This window comes from Bombus impatiens, unplaced genomic scaffold (genome assembly GCF_000188095.3).
Source record: "Bombus impatiens unplaced genomic scaffold, BIMP_2.2 scf_2222, whole genome shotgun sequence".
NCBI classification, from domain to species: Eukaryota; Metazoa; Arthropoda; class Insecta; order Hymenoptera; family Apidae; genus Bombus; species Bombus impatiens.
In genome coordinates, this window is record NT_178641.1 from 2,161,839 (window position 1) to 2,172,038 (window position 10,200).

Genomic DNA, 10,200 nt, shown 5'->3' on the forward strand with positions numbered 1-10,200 from the left:
CGCGTCTCTCTATCCGTGTCCGTTTCTCCGTCTTTTTCTCCCGACTGCTTTTCGCGCGCTTTTCCCGTTCTACTCGCCACTGCCTGCACCCTTCCTAACCCTCTCTCTGTTTCGTTTCTTCCTCATCCTCCCTTTCCCCTTCCTCCCCCTACTATTCTCTGCACACCCTTCTTGCCGCTTCCTTCTCTCTCGCATCGATCATCCGTCTCTCTTCGTCCTTACCGCTCGCGCCGCGCGATCTCGCTCTCTCTTAAGCTCCGTCTATCCTTTTCCCTCTCTCACTCGCACCCCTCCTTTCCCCTCGTCCTCTACTTCGAACCCTATCGCGGCATTTAGCCGTACATAGCCGAATTTACGTACGGATTGCTGGACATCAAATAGTCCTGCCGATTTTTCCGCCGAGCTGTACGACCCACGGCTCCTCGCAGTTACTCGTCCAGTCGACGTCTCTTTACGGACCGATCCTGGCCACCAGTTTCCTCCCATCTCTCCACTTCCGTCGAAGAACGTAAATCCATCGGCCCAGTCATCCAAGGATATCCGATCGAGATTCTTTTTGTCGTCCGTGATTTCTATCGACGCGCGTCGCTTTAGCGCCTCATCGAACCGGCAGACGCGGTCGTTTTTACAAATGCATCCTCCAATCGCGTTAACTCTGTGTTTTGTAACCAGCCTCGTTTAATCCATAGGGTATCTGCCAGCCTTGTAATTCCGATGCATCTGTATCAATAAGCTGCAAGATGTTTACTTTCGCCCGGTCCCATAAACGCTTTCGCCTCGAAGCGATAACACGTGCATGAAGATTCGCGTCCTTCGATCGAATCAACGACGCGATCGACGCTCTCGTTCTAATCGTTTTCGTCGTGAGACCGAATCGCGATCGAGATATTTTGTCGCGCGACCAAACTTCGTCGTGGCTTCGCTCGAATTTAGGCGGGCAGCGGTTATCTGAACGAGGATGCGCGGCATCGTCGCGCGACCGATCGTTTCCCAGAAAACCGTACTAAACCCGATCAGCGTCGACCTCAATTACAAGCTTCTTTGCGGATACAGCGAGGTCAACCAAGACAGCTACTTTACTTTTAAAACGCTAATGCAACGATCCTGTCTGGATCGAGTCGATCATAAGCTGCAGCTGTCGAAGCGACGATTTTGCGGTTTTCTTTTCTAGTCGGTTCCTAGATCCACGTAGCAGTTCGTGTAACTTCGAACGAAGACGTTCTCCAATGTTGTGGTCTCTTTGTCCCCTCGAGCGTCGACAGGATCGTCGGCAGGTGCTCCACGCGAGACCACGACTATCTCGAATTTCGTTTATGGGCCGATCCGCCTTCGAAGCCGCGTCCAGCCGAGGCCCAGAGCCAATTAATATCTTGCGGGTCATTAGCGAACTCCCGTTCGTCCGCCCTTAATTGACCGTCTTCTTCGATCACAGCGTGTGCACTGCTACGAACACGTATTTACGAATCTAATTGGCGGGCAAGATGCATGCGTTCACTTCGACTCGAGGTCGAACGTTACCCGTACACCCGGTCGCGAAAAACGTCTTCATTTTTTTCTTACATCATCGTATTAACCATCGTATTAATCGTCGTATTAACCATCGTCTTAAACATCACGACGCTCGTTAACCAAGAATCTGTCCAATCGTCACAATCGTCACGTGGTTACGGCACCGCTTCTTTTTCTAGAGCATTTGCAACGTCGATTCCTTTCTTTCGTTTCGCTCGTGTTAACGCGCGGTGTAGTTTTCTACGTATCGCGAAAAAGAAAAAAAGAAAAAAAAAAGAAGAAATGAAAGAATGCGGCGTTCGTCAGTGTTTGCGCATGTGGCTGCGACCTGGAAAAGAAACGGCTCGTCGTCGATAAAAAGTTACCTCTGCATCGGGTAGATATGTATGCCATTTCTAAAAATACCATTTCTGAAATAGCGTTTTCGGCCGCGCGTGCACGTACACGTTCGCAGAAATCGCTCGTGCATCGTCGTCGCTATGTATCGGCTATGTAGCACGTAGCATCGTGTTGCGGAACAATCGCTTAATGTACGAGCCCGTGAACGGAAGGATGAAAGGAAACGAGAAAATACAGGAGCGGATCGAGACTCCGAGGAGTCGGATACCTGCTGGCTCTCGGGATCAAACGATCCCGAAACTCGCGTACGATGACTTCTAATCCGCGACTCTCTTCCACGTTCCGGCTTATCGACTTTCGTCCGCCCCACGAATCTTCGCAGCCATCGACTTTCTTGCGGTCTGGAAAGGTAAATCGAGCCGGATCCCTGGTCGACGAGTTTTCGAGCGGCTGCCGCCGAGTTTCGTATTACCTGTGACCGAAATTCGTTGGTTAAAAAAACGATGACAATTCCGATGGCGAGAATTCCAGAATTCAATTTGTACGATTTTGCACCTGAACACGCCAGGGTGGACGAACGAATCCTCGTGCTATCGTCGCCACCGCCGTTCCGTCTCCTCTTCTAACCGATTAATCCGTCTTTCTAGAAGTCGCCTATTATCGTTACGACGATGCAGAATTAAACCTATCGCTTTCCCGTGTACCGGTATATTTGCGGTATGACTAACACGCATACGAGATAAGATTATCGTCTTGCGCTCGTCGAGATCTCTGTTGCCTAACGTGCCCTTGCGGTTAGACGAGCAATATTTTTTTATTGCTTCCAGGAACGAATTCAGACGTCGGTCGTTCATCCATCTATGCGTCATTTTTTTCTAGAACCAGACGAATTAACAAATTCTCTAATCTCCGCGGGTTGTGCTTCCTCTTTCTCTCTATCGTACGTGTACGCCAGAAACAAAAAAAGAACGAAAAAGAAAAAAGAAAAGAACGTACGCCCGTCCCGTCAACGCACATGTGACATAAAATTGGTCGGGGTTGGATCTTTCCACGAATCGTCGATCCCTGCGCGTACGATCTCGGCAGGGATCCTTGACCTGACCCACCCGATCGGCCAGAGTGAAACGAACTTCTTCTCGGAGCGTTTCTCGTGCATAAGCTACCGTTGTCCCGACGTGAATGAATTATAAATTATAACGCGGTTGCTCCGGTATCGCTCCGATCCTCGCCAAATAAATCTGCCGGTCGCCGTTGTATGACGGAATAGGATAATGTTGCCGAATGCAACGGGACGAGGTAGGTAGAGAATTCGACTCGCGTAGCTCCGCGAAACCGGGGCGTGAGTATGGTCTCTGAAAACTGGTTCCTCTTATACGCTCGCGCCGATCCACGATCTTCCTTACTTTCTCGTCTTTTCGCTTTTCCCCTCGTCGATGATTCCTCCTCTCGCCGCATCTCCTTTCAGGGAAACGAAACGAGAAAAAATAACGAACCCATGAAACGAAAGAAACATACGAGGAACGAGTTAATCGAGCCGGCCGAGGCCGAAGAAAGGGCAAGATATTGCTTCTATTTCTTTTAGAATCGTGCGTCGAAAGGAGGGGAATGGATGCATCCTAGACGTGGTTGCATCCTGCTGCGTCCTTGAACCACCGAACACATCTAGCTTGACGAACGCATCGGCTTAGGATCGCGGCGCCTTCAGGCAACACACGGTCCTTCGCACGGGCCTTGCTAGCAGATTGGGCAGGATGGCTTCCTGCGAGTTTGCTAGTCGACAGAGGGCCATGAACCCCGAACAGGTTGCCCCCTTGGACGTTCACCTCCTGTGCCTCCTCGACACCCGTTCCCCTGGCCCTTGTTCTTGCTCTATCTTCCTCCAAAGGGTCCGTTCGCCTCGGATCCCCCCTCTCTTCTACTCCACGTTCTACCACCATTTTTCTGGCCAGCTTCAAAAGCTAGCCACCCTGGCCCCAGGGACCCATGTTTCCCCTCTCCTTGCCTGTTTCCTCGTCCTGCTGCCGTCACCTTGCCCCTCGCTTCTTTCACCGACCAACGTGCCAGCTTCGCCTCTTACCCGTGAATCTACGCTATATTCACGCCACTCCGGTGTTAGATAATCTTTCGTGTTAAAAATCTCGCTGGCCCTCGTGGTCCGTGCTGCGAGATTCCTCTTCGGCCTGATCGACGGTGTTCCTCGTTTAAAATAAACATGCCACCATTTAAATTCCGGATTTAGTTCGAGGAAATCTAATTTCCGGATTCGATCTTTTCCTGAACGTGCTTCCTCCTATTTTCTGTTCTCGTTTTTCCTTTTCCTTCCTTTTTTTCTTTTTTCTTTTTTTTTTTTTTGCCTTATTGTTTATATTTATTTTTGGAGGATCACTGGAACGAATAACGAGCAGTAATGCTAATTCAATCGTTACACATATTTTCTCTCGTAAAATCGACGCGGATTGCGAAAATTGGCGAACGAATTGGAAGCGGCGAGAAATGGAACGTTTTTCGTGTTTTTTCGCGCGACGCCCGCCAATCGTCGCGCCATCGAAATATTTTCGAAATTCTTCGGACGCGTGCCGGCTCCGACAGGATTTTCGCAACACCGCGATGGCGACACGTCGTAAACGGTGGGCAACGAAAATTGCTAACGTATTCGCGGTATGCGTTTGCACGCCGCAAACAAGAATAGGACAGCGTCTGTTCGACGAAAACGATGGTTCCCAAAAGGCTGTGAATCAAAGTCGACGCGATCCCTCGTATAACGTCGATTATGGGCGATTTGTAGTCTCGAATGCACGGCTACTCGTATTTCTCGTGTACCTCGCGTCTAATATTACCGCGATCGATCGCACGCGACTGTCATTCATCCATGAACCTGGACACGGTCGATTTAAAAGTCGCACGTCGACTTTCGTCGATCACTTTGGCCATCGATGAACGTAACAGCGACGAATGTTAAAGTTTGGGAACCGCTGGACTAGAATGCAGCGACTCGTCTAAATATGCACATAGAGAACTCTGTTAGGCAATCGCGCGCGCCTTTCCTAGAGCTTCAATTACGCTGACAGTTGGCGATTTCGCTAGCTCCTTGAGTAAGGCGTTACAAAGGAATACCATACAACCGTACCAGCGCGATATAAGTTATTTGTATGTGATCGTGCGCGTGCATAAACTACATACCGGCGTTTGCAGCGGTTGCAACGTCGTCGCAGCAGTCGAGAGAATGGGAAACGTTCAATGAAGAAATAGGCGTTCGAGGAACTGGAACTGGACCTCTTGTCGCCGTTTTAAAAGGTTTATTACCAGCTCATCAGATTTGGCAATCGAGTTCGGCCGAACGATGCATCACTGTCACTGTCACTGTCACTTCGCCTCAATCCGCCTGTTTCCTTGCGCCGCGCACTCGTTACCAACCATCGAGCTCTCTCGCTGCTTCATCCAGCAACTTCTTGCTTCCTGACCCTTGGCCATTCAGTGAAGACGCCGGTCGTTGAACTTCAGCTACGTATTTGGGACGAGCCCTTCTCACCGAACATCACGCTCTGTGTATCGATATTAAAAATAAATCCTTGCCCCCCTTTTTCCATCCTCTCTTTCTTTCCTCTCCGTTCTTGCCTCGTTTCGAGGACGTAGATTTCACCGATCGAGCAATAATACAATTATTCTTCTATTTCGTTTTTAGTTTCGTTTGCACCTTGAATATCGCTTAAGCGACTGAACTATCCGCGCGCAGCCGGCACAAGTAACGTCTAGAACCGGCATTGGATTTCCAGTAGATCGTAACTGTTACGTCTTAACATACGCGGCTACTTACGCTTCACTTAATCTACGTTTACACGTAGATGACGCTTACATGTTCCCAAAATTCGAAACCTGCGCGACGATCCTGCCGTACGTAGACGCGCGTACCTTGCAGCTGGGTTCCGCGAAGCTCGTTCGAAATTCATGGAACCGTGCAAAAAATCTCGCCCGATTATCTCACAAGATCATCTATTTAACTCTTGGAAATATTCTACCACCAAAATTTACGGTACATCGTTTTTTAATCGTTTTGGTGTTGTACCTTATTTTTTCGTACGCGGTTTGCGGTATCGAGTCGAAAAGCTGTGACAGGCGGTAAAAATATATATCAACGAGTCAAACTTTTGACGCGCCGAAGCAGGAAGCTCTGCTGGCGTCCTAGCAATTTCGCTCGCTGCAAAAAAAAGAGACGAAGAGAAAAAGAAAAGAGAAGGAGAGAACGAGGATACCGGGACCCTAATTCACGATGCGGCTCCCAATTATATGCGTGTGCATTCTAACGCATAATGAAGAACCGGAAACGCCTTCCCCCTGCGTTCGTGATTCGAGCGAATTTTTGTGCACTCTATAGACGAGCCCCGTCGCTTAACCGCATACGTTCGAGTTAATAAATGAAACGTTACGGTCGTAACGAGCGCCGGATATCCGATCAACGTAAGCGTCCATTATAATAGCAACAATTGTAATAAGCTGGGGTAGTTTCGAGTTAGATAATCTTTCGACTTTCTACAAAATCGACAGAACACAATCGCGCGGCATCGTCAAGATCGCAAAGCCTTCGCTTCGGTATCGTCATTTAGCATCGTGGTCGCTACGGTTTTGTAATTAGGAAATAACGATGGCTCGATCAAAGTTCGATTTCAGCTGATTTCGTCGGCCAAACGACAATTGTCGAATTGTGATTTTATTTACGAAAGTGGAGAAAGTCAAATTTTAAGGAAATGGCGATACGCGTTCGAGTATCGTGGATATTGCTTTCGCAATTAGGAGATCGAGGTAGCCATTTGGTTCACAGCCAACTTCAGCTGTTTCGAGCTTTATTCGCCAAGGTGGAAAAGATCAAATTTTAAGGAAAAGGAACAAAATCGAGCAGTCCCTGTCTCGGTATCGTTGATGCTGTTTTTGTAATTAGAAGATCACTGTGGTTCGATCGAGGGGCAACTTTAGCCGGTTCGTCGGCCAGGTGATGGCCTGACTCGGACTTTATTCACGAAGGTGCAAAAAGTCCTGTAACCGCGTGCACCTTGAGGTAGCGGCGCAAGTTTCTACAAGTACGTATCGTGCATATTGCGCGTGATTGGCTGAATGCAGCCGGCGCGCGACATTAAACACGACCTCGTGCACTACAAAGCGGGTAGTGGAGCAACACAATCTGGCAAACATTCATCGGATAAGCATGAACGTTCGGCCCGAAGCCGGGTGATGCAAGACTGGTTATGAAATCGCTGAAACGGGGCCCATAGAGGCGCGCGCGATTTTTAGACTTGTTTGCAGATTTCGCGACACCGTTGCATAAATTACGCACATAACCGCGCTGATCGTTGTAAATTTGCGACGATGCCTAACTCCCGTTTCCATGCAACGATCGGCGTAGACGTTCGTTCCCGGCCAAACTTTACGCGAACGGAACAGGTTCGTGAATTTATTGGGAGATTCACTGATATCTCGACTTTCACCGAAAAGCTGCGCATCTCGGATTTGCCTGTGTTTCTTCTCTTTTTTCGTTCTCTACCATCGATTCCCGCGGCAAGTCGACGAATTTACCGCCTGTCGCGAAAACGCCAACCAGTTTCCTATAAATAAGGTTACGTGGAATGTTGCAACATTCGACGCAACGGAATGTTTACGAAAATTGATATTTCGTCGTGTGCTTCCTTTGCGATCGAGCACTTGCATTATCGAACGGTTTTTAACGGCATACGACGCGAATCCGTTTCCTCGCGAATTTCGTGAATCATTTTTCTCCATCGTATCTGCTCTTTCCTTTTTCTTTGAACGAACGAGCGAAAAAATGAGGGAACGAGACAGGGACAGCGTCAAAGAGGGAGAAACACAGAGAAAGAGAGAGAGACAGAGAGAGAAAATGAGAGATGGAATAGCAAGAATGAAAAATAGGATAAAAACACCGATGGAAAAACGAGCACCACATCACGGCATAAGTTAACCCGCCAAATCGTGTACACAGCTTGTTAAATTCACGGACGATGAAAATCTGCCTTCTATATCGCGTATAAAAATCGATGTTCACGGTTAAACGTTTTAAATTTGTTTCACGCCAGACGCTTTTTAATCCAATCGAGTTTTTCGCGGTCGTGTTTTTATTTTCACGCCACGCGAGATCATCTTCCTTTTTTTTCACCTCTCGCTTTTCAGCTTTTTTCCCCGGCTTTTTTGCTTTATTTCTTCACCACCGATCAGCGGTGAAATCGGACGAAAAACATTTTCCGCAGGATGACTATTCCGAAGTCGATTTCGATCGATCGGCCGCGGCTGACCGCGATTATGTGATTGGACAGTGCGTGGGAACCCCTCTTCCCGGACGTAAGTGACTGCATAATGGACGATTATTATGCGCATCCTTGCAAATTTCGTCAGAAACGTTTGTTAAACGTGGCCGTAACGCGTATCGCGCGGCCTACGCGCCGTGCAAACAAACCGACGGATATATTTCGGCTTAATAATACGATGCGGTAGATGTAAGATAGTTATAATTAGGTGTGTACTCGGTCTAGCAACGTGCGAGCTTACCCATGTGAACTTCCTTTACGCAGTTTTCGGCCATACCCGAAACGTTAAGCCGTTGTCGGGACTCACCGACTATTCTTCGCTTCGTTGAACATTCTTACGACCGGCAACGTACCCTATCGACCGCCGCAAACTTTCTCCGCGTCTATGCCGTGGTACGCGTTCAGCGAGAGTATCTTTCAATTCATTGATGTTGAGTAAAGATATTCGAGTCAGCGGGATATCATGGACAAGATAAATTTGCCTTACGATCTGTTGAATTTGATTAGAAGCTAGTTTAGAACAATCTGTGTTCGATATATTTGAAAATAGATTATTTGATAGATTGTAAGCGACGGCGATGTTCCTTTACGTAATGTTGTTCCAGTCATCTTCTCTATTGCCACGCAGTAATAGAATTATAAATCCGACGGATTTGCTACATTGCTTCGAGAAATGTCAAATGGCCAACCGCTGCCTTCCACAGCTGCGGCCCGAATGACTAAAAAGTTGTAGGAAATATATTTTTAGAAATTAATACGTTTCCAAGATCTACGTTCTTTATGACTTTATTACGCGCGAGTTGTTAGCTGGACACGCGGACGTCGCGCGCGTCAACTCGGGTTAATCGCTACCTGAGAAAGAGCGGTAGACAGCAGCGGTTAGCTTCCATTCCCCCAATTTTTCTGTAATTAACTTTTAATTATCTCTATAGTCTAGTTTTTTCCCGCCACCTCTTCGCAAACTTGAAAATTCTGCAATTCAAGTGTTAGCCCTATCCCTCGATTTTTCACCGGTCTTGGAAAATCCAAATCTGAAGGTACGTTTTCACGTGGCTGTAAATCGTCACTTTTACGCTACATGTCACGACTTTTGTCGTCGTAAAAACTAAAGTCGCGTTGCCGTAGCTTCGTCTTACAGTGTCACGACAACGAAAGCTGTGATTTTTATCGTCGCGTGAAAATGTGCCTTTACGCAGAGGCTTGTCAGTCTATAGTCTGTCGTCTACAGTCTATCGATCTTATTAGAAGCAATCAATAGCCAGCAGAAATAAATACGTTAATCTGAAATAATCGTCACTGTCTCGTAAGCGAATTCACGAATCGAACTCGACGAAGTCCACGCCCTAACTAGCTCGCGAACCACCCCGTTAAGTCACGATTGCGACGCGCAAACATTCTCGTCTTCGATATTTTTCCTCATTGGGCTTAAAGTGCGCTAGATTTTCTCACTCTTTCATCGTTGTATCAAAGACAGTAGCGCGTAATATAATAATGCGATATAAGTGGTACAACGAGCTTGATTATTCCGTGTAAAGCTTAAAATTAGACCTTAAGATATTGAAAATTTGATCAGCTGAGTAATCTTATTCAATTCTATTTATAGACGTTAAATTTTTGTAGTCATATCTCCGCCCCTCGAACGATAAGAATACAACGCTGGCTAAGCGAATTCCGTCTATGGTGAAGAAATAATTCAACTTTACCTCGACGAATAAAATATAAGCCGGAACTCCCGCGCGGGAAATCCGAACGAGTGTTACGCGTGCCTAGCAACTAACCTGTGTCGCAGCAAGTCACGGATGCATGGAATTTTTCAATAGACATAGCAAAGGGAAGTTCTATGCATCCGCGAGTAACGTCCCAGGATGAAAGGGGATCCTGGAATTTCCCATGTGTCGCACGGTGGTCGACGTTCCGCGTTTCCGCGCTTATAACGCCGACCGAGTTGCCACTTTGGACCGATCCTTTCGTCCAAGAACGGTCCGGACATTAATTACCTCTGGTCGTGTGCGTAAAGGCGATCAACGACCGTGCTTTCGATCCT

General features: G+C 47.6%; 1 long non-coding RNA gene across 1 annotated transcript in view; it reads left to right on the forward strand.

Annotated features, from left to right (window-relative positions):
* The window catches only part of LOC117152468, a 25,338-nt gene extending 16,032 nt beyond the window's left edge, over positions 1-9,306 (forward strand). The window contains exon 3 of the long non-coding RNA XR_004462860.1: positions 9,295-9,306. This is a non-coding gene — a long non-coding RNA (uncharacterized LOC117152468). The remainder of the gene's footprint in view (positions 1-9,294) is intronic.
* The last annotated feature ends 894 nt before the right edge of the window (positions 9,307-10,200 follow it).